The sequence below is a fragment of the Mastomys coucha genome, unplaced genomic scaffold (assembly GCF_008632895.1).
Source record: "Mastomys coucha isolate ucsf_1 unplaced genomic scaffold, UCSF_Mcou_1 pScaffold13, whole genome shotgun sequence".
Taxonomy (NCBI): Eukaryota; Metazoa; Chordata; class Mammalia; order Rodentia; family Muridae; genus Mastomys; species Mastomys coucha.
Genome location: NW_022196895.1, coordinates 68,136,916 through 68,149,551, shown reverse-complemented (window position 1 = coordinate 68,149,551; position 12,636 = coordinate 68,136,916). Strand labels below are relative to the sequence as shown.

At 35.7% G+C, this 12,636-nt stretch overlaps 1 protein-coding gene across 2 annotated transcripts in view; it reads left to right on the top strand.

Moving 5' to 3' along the window:
- The window catches only part of Dcc (DCC netrin 1 receptor), a 1,081,061-nt gene that overhangs the window by 69,489 nt on the left and 998,936 nt on the right, over positions 1–12,636 (top strand). The window lies entirely within an intron of this gene.

Here is a 12,636-nt window from a genome sequence, read left to right as displayed (position 1 = left end):
ATAGCTATGTTGTTTGGTATTAATTAACATGGCATCCATCTTGAGTCCTATAAACTTCTGACAACCCTATTCTATGTATTTTCCACTTTTTCTTCTTAGCATTATATAACATGATTAGATCTTGAAGTTACTGTGATATGTGTACAGTTTCAAGGATGTCATGCAATGCTTGCTTATTGGAGTTCATATCTTAACAAGAAAATTTCTAATTTGATTTAGTTTTTCTGCCTTTCTACATGAAGAGAGTAAAGGAACACAGTGGCTTAAAGTAAATCTGTGCAAACTGCCATTTCAAAGCTTTGTGGTGTTGTTTTTGGATGAAGATGTCTCAATCCATCCTGACATAGTGCAGGCTACTTGATGTATTGATAATGAATACAAGCTCTTCTGGACTTCTATTAGCTGGGGCCACCAGCCTTCCCTGTATCTAGAAGAAAAGCCATATCTAGCTTTCCTTTCCTATGTTCCTGTCTGAGTATGAGGTGTCCAGCTACCTGGACTCCATGTGGCAAGATTTCATTGGGTGTGGGTGTGGCTGAAGGTCTGGGGTTATCCTATACTATATTCCATGACTGTGGACAGTTTTCTACTTTGTTTGCTTTTATGTTTACTGGTTTTTATCTCTCATCTATATCTATCTATCTATCTATCTATCTATCTATCTATCTATCTACCTGTTATCTATATCTATAAGAGAGAATGAATATATGAGGGATAAAAGAATATGTGGCCATTATGGTACATGTGTTGAGATCAGAACAACACCCACCAACTGCATTCAATCCATCCTTCTACCATGTGGGTTCCAAACTCATATCTTTTGGTTTGGCTGCAACTGCCTTCAGCCACTGAGCAATAGTGCTCGTTTGATTTATTGTTTATAGAAAATAAAGCATCAAACATTATAGTTCCAGTGTTAGATTGTCTAGATTTGAATTAACATTCCTGGATCTATTAGTCAAGTGGCCACAGATAACTTGGTTGGCACTAATGTCTCTATTAAAGTAAAAACATAATAATGAACCTACTTAGTTCATATATCCTTTTGGAATCAGTATGTCTAGGACAAATGCCAAACATAATTTTAGAAGACCTGGTCTATTCAGTTTTAAGTTAATTTAATTATGTTACAAATATGCACTTCACAGAAAATATTAGAATTTCAAGATTTAGGTGTGTATAGCTTTTGGTTGCTTCCTTCCTTTGAAAACTTGAATGATGCCTTCCTATACCATGAAAGTTAGTCCTCAGAGAAGAGGTATGCATATTACTTCTAACAACTATTACTGCCTGTAGTAATCTATGATAAGAATGATGTTTCTTTAGAGGCTTATTATTTATATTCCTACATGCCTATCATCTCTTCTCTGTGTATTATCAAATGACATATCTATATTACTTTGATGATTGGTAAAGAAATTTAGGTTAAAATACAAAGCAAGTCATGAGTAGAATAAAATAGGAAATATGAAAACCTCATAGATTTCAAAATTTGTTTTTGTTTTTTACTCTAATCTTCATATTAAAGAGAGAAGAAAACAGCCAATAATTTTTGAAGGCAAATTCCTCATTTTCACTAGAGGCATCTAGATAATACATTAGTAAAAATCTACAGACTCAGAGATCCACTGCCAAATGTCGGGTGGAACTTGTGAAGTCTTGAGGAAGAGTAGAGGATAGAATTGAGCAAGCCAGATGGGTCAGGGATACCACAAGCAGACCTAAAGAGTCAACTTACCTGGGCCCATGGGGACTCACAGAAGCTGAACCACTAACCAAAGAACATGTAGCAGCTTGACCTAGATACCCTACACATTTGTAGTAAATGTTCAAATAAATGGTACTGTGTAGGTCTCCTAACTCGTGGATCAGGGAACTATCTCTGACTGTGGTCTGCTAGTAGATTACCTTCTAACTGGGCTGCCTGGTTGGGCCTCAGTGGGAGAGGGTGTGCCTAGTCCTCCTTGGACTAGATATCCTGAGTTACGGTGGTATCCAAGGGGATTCCTTCTTCTCTGAGGAGAAGGGGGAGTGTGTAATATGGAGAGGGATTTATAAGGGTGAGCCTGAGAGGAGTAGAAATAAATTATTGAAAAACAAAGATAGCATAGTATGAAATTCCTTGTTTATCTATATATATTTCTATCTGCTTATACACTAATCATATACCTACTTCATCTCATTCTGACTATAAGTATGTACAGAGGATTGTTTGCAATTATTTTTAACAAGTGACAATGAATAAAATTAGTTCTTAGTGATTAGATATGGGACAATTATTTTTAATAACTGTAAGTATTCCTCCAACTTGAGCATTTTATTTTATATAAAACAAACATGTTACATGTTTTTGTTTTTCATTTTGGAAAAATAAAACATGTTATCCTTTCTTGAAATTTTATATCTTCTGAGAGGAAATCCAAATGAAAGAAATAGATCAGAAAAAAGGAAGACTAATATTGACTTGTTAATAGAGATTACAGGCACACTTATGAGCTGAAGTTTCATTAGCATCTATGTTTTGTAAGAAAGTATAAGTTTTGATATATTTTATTGCTATAGAGGTTTTTTTTGAACTATAATTGCTTACAAATTATAATTTCTGGACATATGTGTGTATTGTTCTTTATATACAATAATTTGTTGTTGTATTTATAGATGTCATTCACATATATCTTACACCTTTGTTCTCTTAGATAGATGAAGATTGACAATGTCCCTGATTTTAACCATTTTATTCTGCCTTGGGGCTTTGAAATCAGACCTTACTATGATTTATTTTTCTACCCTTGGCTTGAAGCTTTCTCTTGCTTTTAGTCCCTCCTGTGTCCCATCTCACTCATGGATTTGCTGTTAGTGTATTGTGATTCTTTGTGCATGGAAGAGTCTTTGATACATAGAAAGACAGATCAGATTTCTCCTTCAGGAATCTCACAGGTCTTTCCTCTCATCACCTTTCTTTAGAGAAGAGAACAGTAGATTTACTGATTACAGAGATATGTGAAATAACAGACCTAGTTTTCATAATATTCTCAGTAAATCTATGGGCCTCATGACAGTTGAAGACTTGTGTGTTATGGTCATAGGAGCTGGAATGACTGATGAGTCAGAGAGGAGTTATTCATTCATTTTTATTAACTTTAATTATTGGAGCTCTATAAAATCTTCTCAGTTCATGTTGCATTAAAAATGGAGAAGTTAATTGCTCCTGGCATTTAATTGGTTTACGCTTTTCTATAATATAAACCTACTTCAAGAGACAGGAAAATGTAGTTGGCATGTTTCTGCATTTGCAGAGGATTGCGTACTAAAACTTAGCCTTTTGTTAGTTGTAGCAGTGAATTAACAAACGTAATTTCAGAAATGTGGGGAGTGAAATAAAGTCTACAAGCCTACATTTTTCATGTTCTAAAAGACTAACAGGGGTTTCCCTAAATGTCTGTCATTTTTCCAGAATTGTTGATAATTTTAAATTATCATTACATAGTTTTTAAAATGATATATTCTACTACATTGTTGACATGTCAGGTTGTTTACATTCCTATCACAGGCCAACGAAACCCTACCTAACTTCTTCATATATTTAAAAAAAATACATTATTACAACTGGCAGAAATAGTATAAGTTGCCTGGCTGTTAACCATAATACTAAAGTGTAGGTCTCATGAGATGCCATACTATACAGTGTAGGCTTTGGGTGTGAGACTTCAGTATGCCACAAGACATCCTATTGCTAGAGGTGTAAGATATTCTGGGAAATATTCACTTCCTTAGTGCCAAGTAATGAAATGGTAAGTCAAAGTAGTAAAAAGAGCCACTGCTAGTTCTTATTTGAAACAATATTGGAGCAATGCTACTCATCCTGCAAACTAGACACCATGCAAACTTGTTGTGAGAGATAGAACAGACACCTTACCCTCAAGGAGTTTGTCATCAGAACTGAAGTTGACCTAAAATGGTGACCATACACAAGTCTGAGAGCAGAGAAGGTGGGAACAGTGAGGGAAACAGCCTTTGGAATATGTATTCTTGCCACACTCTAAAGTGGAGCTGGGCTGGAATTGTAGGGTGGTTCCTTTGAAATGTAATGCTTAACTAAACAATAGGCAGGACCAAGATTAAATGGATCCATATGAATATTCTGTTATTAATTCCTGCCAAGCTTTCCAGAACCTCAGAATATTGACTAACACATATCTAAATAAAACCAAAATGCCCAATATGTACTAGAACCACACAATAATTTGAAAGACAAACAGGCTAAGAGGTTGACAATGGAGAAGCACATTTATTTAATTCTGTTTTATTCATTACATCTAGAATTAGCAGCTGAACTGAAAGTTGAAGAAAGAGGAGAAATATGCCAAATTCACCTGTAATAAGTTCCTTCATAAATAGAAGACACTCGCTAGTTTCCTCTGGGGCTACAACTACACATCTTCATATCCTACAAAAAACTGAATCTCATACACAAAACAGATGAACACACCATTAATTGTATTGGTGGTTTTCTCCATTGGAACAACAAGATACATGTTAGAAATGTATACTTTGTACCCTTCCTTACAAGGTGGGAGGATAATCCCACAACAAGAAGTTATGGAGGAAAAGATTAAAGCAATCTGATACTTAACTCAGAGATGAGCATAGGGGGTTATATGGAATTCCTTACGTTCAAGGCAACTAGTACTTGATAAGTACATCTCTTCAAATGTTCCCAGACTCCATCTTTCTTTGCACTGAACCACAAAGTAGTATCTCTTTAAAATCTAGGTGATTAAGTATCTAGCCACTCTTTGAGTTGAACACTCCCATGTCTTTGTAACAAAATATATTTGATGTGTTCTCTCTCCTGTTAATAGATAAATACTATGTACATTGTGTATTTTGAAATGGAACTTTGGACCTCTTTTTCAGAGGAGAGTCTTAAAGGCACAAAAGCTCGTGAAACTCTCATTTAGATAAGAAGAAATGGATACATGAAAAACAATGACCCTGTCAAAGCCAGCAATCTTGTAAGAGAAATGTTCAACAGTGGGAACTCAGGAGTCAGATTGGAGGAGAAGGGGTCAAAGTAGGTCTCAGGAGATGTGAAGAAATTTATCCTGTGAAGAGATGAGATATTCTTTGTGAAGATAGAGCCAAAAATGTGAACCCAAAGTAAAGTCAGTCAAGCATCTTAACTATATCTTTGGCTTAAAGAAGACTGGGTTTATAGAAGAGAAGATGGAAATCTGGTATTGTGCACAATGAACTTCTATAAACTTGTTTTGAGATAAGTGGGAGGGTAAAGACTAAATCACTGGCCTATGGACAGTGCTTTAGATATGCCAACCCCATTGAGATCAGAGACTATGTGTAGTCATCTATTTTGTCTTGTTTTCATCAAGCTACATGCTTACTCTAGTGTCATTATGAATAATTAAGAAATATTACATGCATTTTTGAAATGCATAACCAGGTTTCTGGGCTGGAGGCCTGTCTCTGGGTGTTCCAACATGTCACTTCTGGCCACTTTCTCAAAGGAAGCAAGAAAAGTCAGTGATGAAAGACAAAAAGGATTTGAATCAACATGGTTGCATTAGCAAGACAAGTAACATTTCCTCCAATCCTTGGGATGCCAACTTGAGTTGTATAAATAAAGGAATAATTAAGGCTAGAGTAAGAAATATGTCTAATTAAGAGGCCATGGCTAAAATGTGGTGTGCTTGGTGGTTTCCTCAATCCTAATTAGGGTTCGCTCACCATAGTATGATCGTTCTCACTGTTCCAAAAGTCTATGATGGCTGCATGTTTAAGCCTATGACTAAAGACATTCAGGTACTTCTGGAAGAGTTTGACTCAGGACATTGTAACATCTGACAGAGAAATACCTCAGTGTTATCTCTTTGTCTTTAGCCTTGGAAGTGTGTGGAACACACTGAGTACCACTGGAATAAACAACAGTAGAAATGCTGTTTTTATCCTGCTTTTAATTGCCTTCCTGGTAGAAGTAAGAAGTCAGGGCCTTTTGTCAAATGTCTATTTCTAGCAACCTGTTAGCATTGTGCAGGTTCTGTACTATAAATCCCATGTAACTATGAGCTACTATATTTGGAACATAAATGTTAAAGTAGAAACTTACAAAGTTAGAAGGGGAGAGAGTCCACAGTTGTCTCAGAAATTATTTAGATAGAGATGTCAAGCTTCTAATGCATATCAAGATGAGAAATCATTAATCTGGTGGGTAGGTAATCTGTAGGTAGCTGTCATTAGAGATATCAGGAATAGGAAACTCTAGGCCAGGTGACATCCCTACTGTCACAACTCTGAGAAGTGACCTTTTCTAGATTTGTCCTTTGGAAGTACCTTCCTATTGTAAGACTAGAGGAGGATGTATATGTCCAGGTGTCATAGACCCTTTTTTAGCTATAACCTGCCTCTACCTTCTTGAGGACTGGCTTTTGGAAAAGCATTGCACCTTTTGAATTTTCACAGAGATCTCCTTGATAGCAGTTGGCACATCAGCTGGTCTTGGCACTCTAGGATTTATAGAATGTGGATCCAACAGTTTTCAAGTGGCTCTAACCCATGCTTTTAAACCTTCATACTAGATAGTTATGTAGTTTTCAAGAATAGAAAAGGTGTCAACAGGATGATGAAGTGTCTTTTTTCTTTGTACATAACTGCTTAGTGATTTTTCTTTAGGTCTTATCTGCCTTGTGGCTAATACACTTCTGTGCACACTCTTGCGCTGTCTCTGATTGCCCTAAATTTTTGTAGTGTTTGTATGAGGCTCTACCAACTCGGATAAATCCATGTGAACATTTTAACATTCTGATATCTTCTCATTTCAAAATACATTTCAATACAATCATATATCTATTATTAGAAAATAGAAAAAAATTCATAATTATTGTTTATGTATCTTTTCATTTGTATACAGCAACATGCACATTTCAGGTTTTAACCTTAACTGTTCTGTCTCACTGTATAAAGAAGGAATGAACAAAGAAAAAAAGCAAATGATTGTGTAAGTAAAAATTGCAAATAGTCTTGATTATTTTACTTGTTGAAACCATTCTGATTGATTAGTTAGAAAGCAAATAAATTACATCAAAATGTCTATAGCTAACATCACATTCCCATTTGTTTTCCTTATATTATGTAAAAATAATATTGAGCCTAGCTGTGCTGTAACCTAGGAGTAGAGAAATTGGTCAACAGCCAGTTCTAGAATAGTCTGTCTTTGAAGATTTTCTTAGGCAGTGTTGGGACTCTTTGATTTAGTGATAGCTGGGTATTCTATCTGCAGACTTTTAACAGGTAGGGCACTGTAATATTAAAGGACTAACTCTTCTAATGACATCCATTCATTTCAGAAACTAAATTAGGACTTGAAGAGTTCATCTTAATACTCAAATTCCTTTCTTAGCTTGATTAAATTCCTCTTTCTTTAGAAACTATGTATACATTACATTCCAGAAAAACCAAAGGAGAGAATATAAAGTTAGGAGAAGAACATGGAAGGGGTCTGGGTGAAACTAAAAGGATGAGGAGACATGTAAATAATCAAAATCCATTGTATACATATATGAAATTATAGAAATAAATCTAGGAATAAACATTTGGTATATTCTTTTTAGAAGAATGAAAATGATATAAACTTTCTTAATTTGTATTTAAAACATCATGTACAACATTATTTAGGACTTATCCATTAAAAACCCCTAAAAACATTGTGCCATAATAAATAACAATAAGATTTAGTACAAGTTAAATATGTGTACATTTACTGTTTCAGATTCTATAATAGATCCTAACGGAAAAGTGAAGATAAGTTTGACACCAATGCTTTCAAAGTAGCTAACAATCCTTTCTGAAATAGAAGAAACACCCAAATAACATATATAGAGGACTCTGGGGTACTTTCAAAAGCTGGATGGAATCTCAGTATTGGGCAATTCTGTTAGTAGACAGAAGTTCTCTACTTATACTATACAGCAAGTTGTCATAAAGAGGTAAAGCTTGGGTGAGGAATCTTCAACATATTTAACAACTGATACATGATGTTTATAGATCACCTGCTTGTATTCTTCCTGGGTGAATGCATCAGTTTCATTCCTGAAGATCACATAAGATTAAGCTCCTGGAGATAAATATAGAATTGGTCAAGATGAAACCAGTTCAAGAATTCCTTCATGTTTCCTTACTATTCCTTAAGAAATTATTGTCTTATATGGAAAAGCCAAAAAGAGAATAAAGATAATTTTATCAGTAGAAAGAGAGGGAATGAGAGGGAAAATCCTGGTCAAAAATAAGAATTGTTTTCTGCTCATGCATGTGTGCTAGTGTCTTGTGTAAACCAAATGCTATAATCTATCTTGATTTCTCACAGTTGTAGTTCTGTGGACTAAAAGTTTCCTTTAAAGAAGAAAAAATGCCTTGCAGGGGAGTAAAATAGAGTAGATTATGAGGCAGAAACAAATTTTTATTCCAGATCACATTTTAATTTAGATCATGTATAATTATTAAGAATCAGGTAACTTTGGTGAGGGGAATTCTGATAATGTTGCATTGGAAAGGTTTCCCATTATATAAGGCCTTTCCTTTCCAATATAATTTAATAAAGTCACCAGGCAGTAGACTTATTTTCTGGTCCTCCTTTTTCAATGGTCTATGATAGGGCTAAGTGGTAGGAAGAATTCAGTAACTATTGTTCTGAGATCCTTTGTGTATGGTAATGACCATAAAGTGTGAAACTTTGTTTTGCTATTTATTAATATGCCAACCCAATTCAGGTTGCATTAGATTCCATTACAGAAAGCTTACAATAATATCACATTAAAGACTATCAATTATCAAGTATAAATGTTTTCTTAGTCACTGTTATATTTTTGTGAATATAAACAGGACAACTCTTAGAAACCAATTAATTGGGGGATTGCACACAGATTCAGAAGGGTAGACCATTCTAATCATGGCAGGGAACAGACAGGCATGGCATTGGAGTAGTGGCTGAGTGCTTTACTTCCTGATCCATAAGCAGCAGGAGCACAGAGAGAGAGCAGAGGGAAGGGAAGGGAAGGGAAGGGAAGGGAAGGGAAGGGAAGGGGACTTTTAAGACTTCAAAGTCTCTCCTCCGAAAGTGATACAGATCCTCCAACAAGGCTATACCTCCTAATCCTTTGCAAAGAGTTTTTCACCTGGGGGTGGGGAGGTAACATGCAAATATATGAACGAAGAGCTTATGTGGGACATTTTAATTCAAATCATATCCTATGTATCAAGTAATGTGCTAAAGTATGTTACTTAATTTTCATAACCAAATCATAAGCACAAGTTTACAAGTAAGATATCTGCCTGTGGCCAGAGGTGAGAACAATAGCAACATATCAGAGAACACAAGGAATGTCTCTCATCTGTGTCTAATGGTCATATTCCCAAACACTGACCATAATACTTTACTAATAACAACATATATTTTCTCACCTAAAAGACAACATTTATAAGTGAGGCTAAGCACCAAACAAGAAAAGCAATGAGTCATTTTAGTTATGGTGCGCACTTTTATCACAAAAAAAGCTTGCAGTGAAATAGGGCATGCACAGCCACCCCCAGTGGTTCCTAAGATATAGATGCCCACCTTTGTGGGTGGACATATATATGTATATATAAGCATCTCTGGTCAGCAGCATCTTGGCTCCTTACCTAGCACTGAAACTGGGCATGATGATGGATCAATGTAGATCCCTGTCATGTTCTTTCTCAGTTGTACAGTTCCCCAAACAAATCAAGCCTACCCATCCTTAATTGGAGAATAGATGGTGCCCCACAAGTCCTGACACAGACCATCCAATTGGGGGTCAAAGCTCATCCACTCAGGAAAACAGCCTCCTTTACCTCAGCATTGCCAAGGAATCTGTTTCTTCATGCCTTTCTTGTTATTTGTCTTCCTGTTTCCATTTTTAATTTTTTCTTGATACTTGCCAGATAGTGTTGACAAGCCTATGCATAGATACATACATACATACACACATACATACATACATACATATTTTTTATCATTTTATCCTGTTGGGATGAATGTTTTGTCTTCACGGATGTCTATACAGAATAATGTTCACGCACCCAGTTAGTTCTTATACCTAAATTTTAATAGTCTAAAGTAGTTTAAACATACTAGTTGTCTAATACACTTAAGATTATTACAGAAAAAACAAAAACAAAATCTCAGGTAGTTTGCCTGATGTCAGTCCCTTCTGAGGTCAGAACTGATGAGACACAGCCAACTCTGCGTAGATTAGTGTTTTACCTCTTTGCTCACCTGTCACCCTCAAATGGGTGTCTTGACTGGATAGTTAATCACATGATTATCCTTGTCGTCCGGGTATAGCATGATTATCTGATGCTTTAACTGCAAATAGTGTTCATTAGCATCTAAAATGATTTTAATTGGTGATGTAATTCAAAGCTACTTGCCCTCAGCAGACAATACATTTCCATGCATATATATGTTTAGGGCCTTGGAGTGATACAGTGATCCGTCACAGCCAATCACAAATTGTCCAGCCACACTCATTCTCAATGTTTATAAAACTGCTGTTATAATCCTACTGAATTGTGTTTTGAAGACCTTCTGGGCAGTGAGTAACAAAAACTAAAATATTTGGGAGTCTGTAATATTCTTCTTAGCCTTTATAATGTGATCTGAGGTGGGTGGGGGAAATACATTAATAAAGTAGTCCATGATCTTTGGAAGAAGATTAAATTTGAATTCCATCCTTACTGAATATTGCTTAAGAACTTATTTCCTAGAAAGTATAGCCTTTTCGCTGATACAAGGAAAACTGGTCATGCTTACTGTTCCTCAAAATACATGTCAATTTAGATATGCTCCATGGGCACAGCGTGTCCCTTGTGCCCTGACCCTTTCTGTTCCCATTTACAATGGGAAGACGAAGAGTTGACTAGTGAGACCTAAAGCTATAATATATAGAAGGGATACAATATCTAACTCTATGGTCATTAAAAAGTCATTAACTGTTCATTTTTAAGCATATGCAGTATAGTGCTATTGTGGTTTTCTATTTGCTGATATTCCGTGGTCCCCTAGATACTGGGTCAAGTGTTTACTCTTGGTATCTCAGTGAAGAACTTGCGTATAACTGTCTCATTGTCAAAGGTACACTTTACACTTCCCACTTCCCACTTCCCAGGGATGTCTCAGAATTTACCTTGCGCTTTATTTGGGTCTATGGCTAGTATGCTGTGATCATAAAATAGCTTTTAATGTGTAACCTAGGTCAACATGACCACACAACACTTGTGTCCCTAAGCTTAAAGTGTAAACTATATGCATTTTCCCTGACTAAAATTTGCCTGTGTGCTGCCAAAGTTTTTAGTTTGTTTGTTTTATGACTTGCTCCAGTTTGACAGTTTGAGTTAAAGTGGGACCCCAGCTGACATCTTTGAGAATCACCTTTTTTTTTCCCATTTTAAACTTGAACATAAATGGTCATGGCATAAAGAAATCCATGGGCAAGAGGAATGTATCTAGATTGAAGTGTCATTTGAAGATCAGTAAGGGTGACCACTTTCCTTTACACCAATGAAGAAGGTATGCTTTCCAAGAAATAAGTCCCCACAAGAAAGAAGATAACTACCCAAACACACCAACAACTCCACTAATAACTTAACAAAAATCTACAAATTCCGCTTAACAAACATAAGAATACCAACAAACTCCTGATGGTCTGCATGTAGTCATTAATTTAAAAAAAGCTAGCTTTGTTTTTCTAGTGTTTATATATTGCTAAAGTAAATAGAGAAAGATCCACAAATAGTCTGGCCTTTGTCCTATTTTTATACTGGTTGCTTTTTCAAATGACTTATGAAATAAAACAATATTTCTTCACAGGCAGTCCCATTTAAACATTATAACTGTATGTGAACTTAATAAAAATGTCAATCATCATTAAACATGACAATGGTTTGTGTGTGTTAGACACTATTTTATATTCCTACAATGTTGATCTTATGCAAACCTGATAAAGAAGAAATTGAGATCTAGAAATTATGTAACGTGTTTGAGATTCCAGAGCAAGTTAATAATGAAGTCCAAATCTAATTTCTAAGTCTAGGTTTTTAATTATTTCACTAAATGCAATTATGGGGGAAATTAGAGGCAATTTAAAGTAACTTCCTTATTGGAATAAAGAGAAAAGTAAGTCTCTGAGATCTTAAGTAGCTGTCCATAGCCAACCAGCTCTCTGGTAAACAAAATGCAAGGCGACTCCACACAACTGGTGCTAATATGAAGGGCAGCACATACTTTCTTCCTATACCACAGGGTTATTTCTCCCTGTGGACAAACTCTTGTTTACTTTTTTTTAATTATTATTGGATATTTTATTTATTTACATTTCAAATGTTATCCCCTTTCCAGGTTTTCCATCCTCAACCCCTCTATCCAATCCCCCCTCCCTATACTTCCATAAGGTTGCTCCCCCACCTCCCCTACTCCCTCCTTACCACCCTGTCATTCCCCTATACTGACACTGTCAATAGAACAAAATGGCCACTAACATTGGGAAAAGATCTTTACCAATCCTACATCTGATAGAGGGCTAATACCTTGTTGAATTTTATATTTCT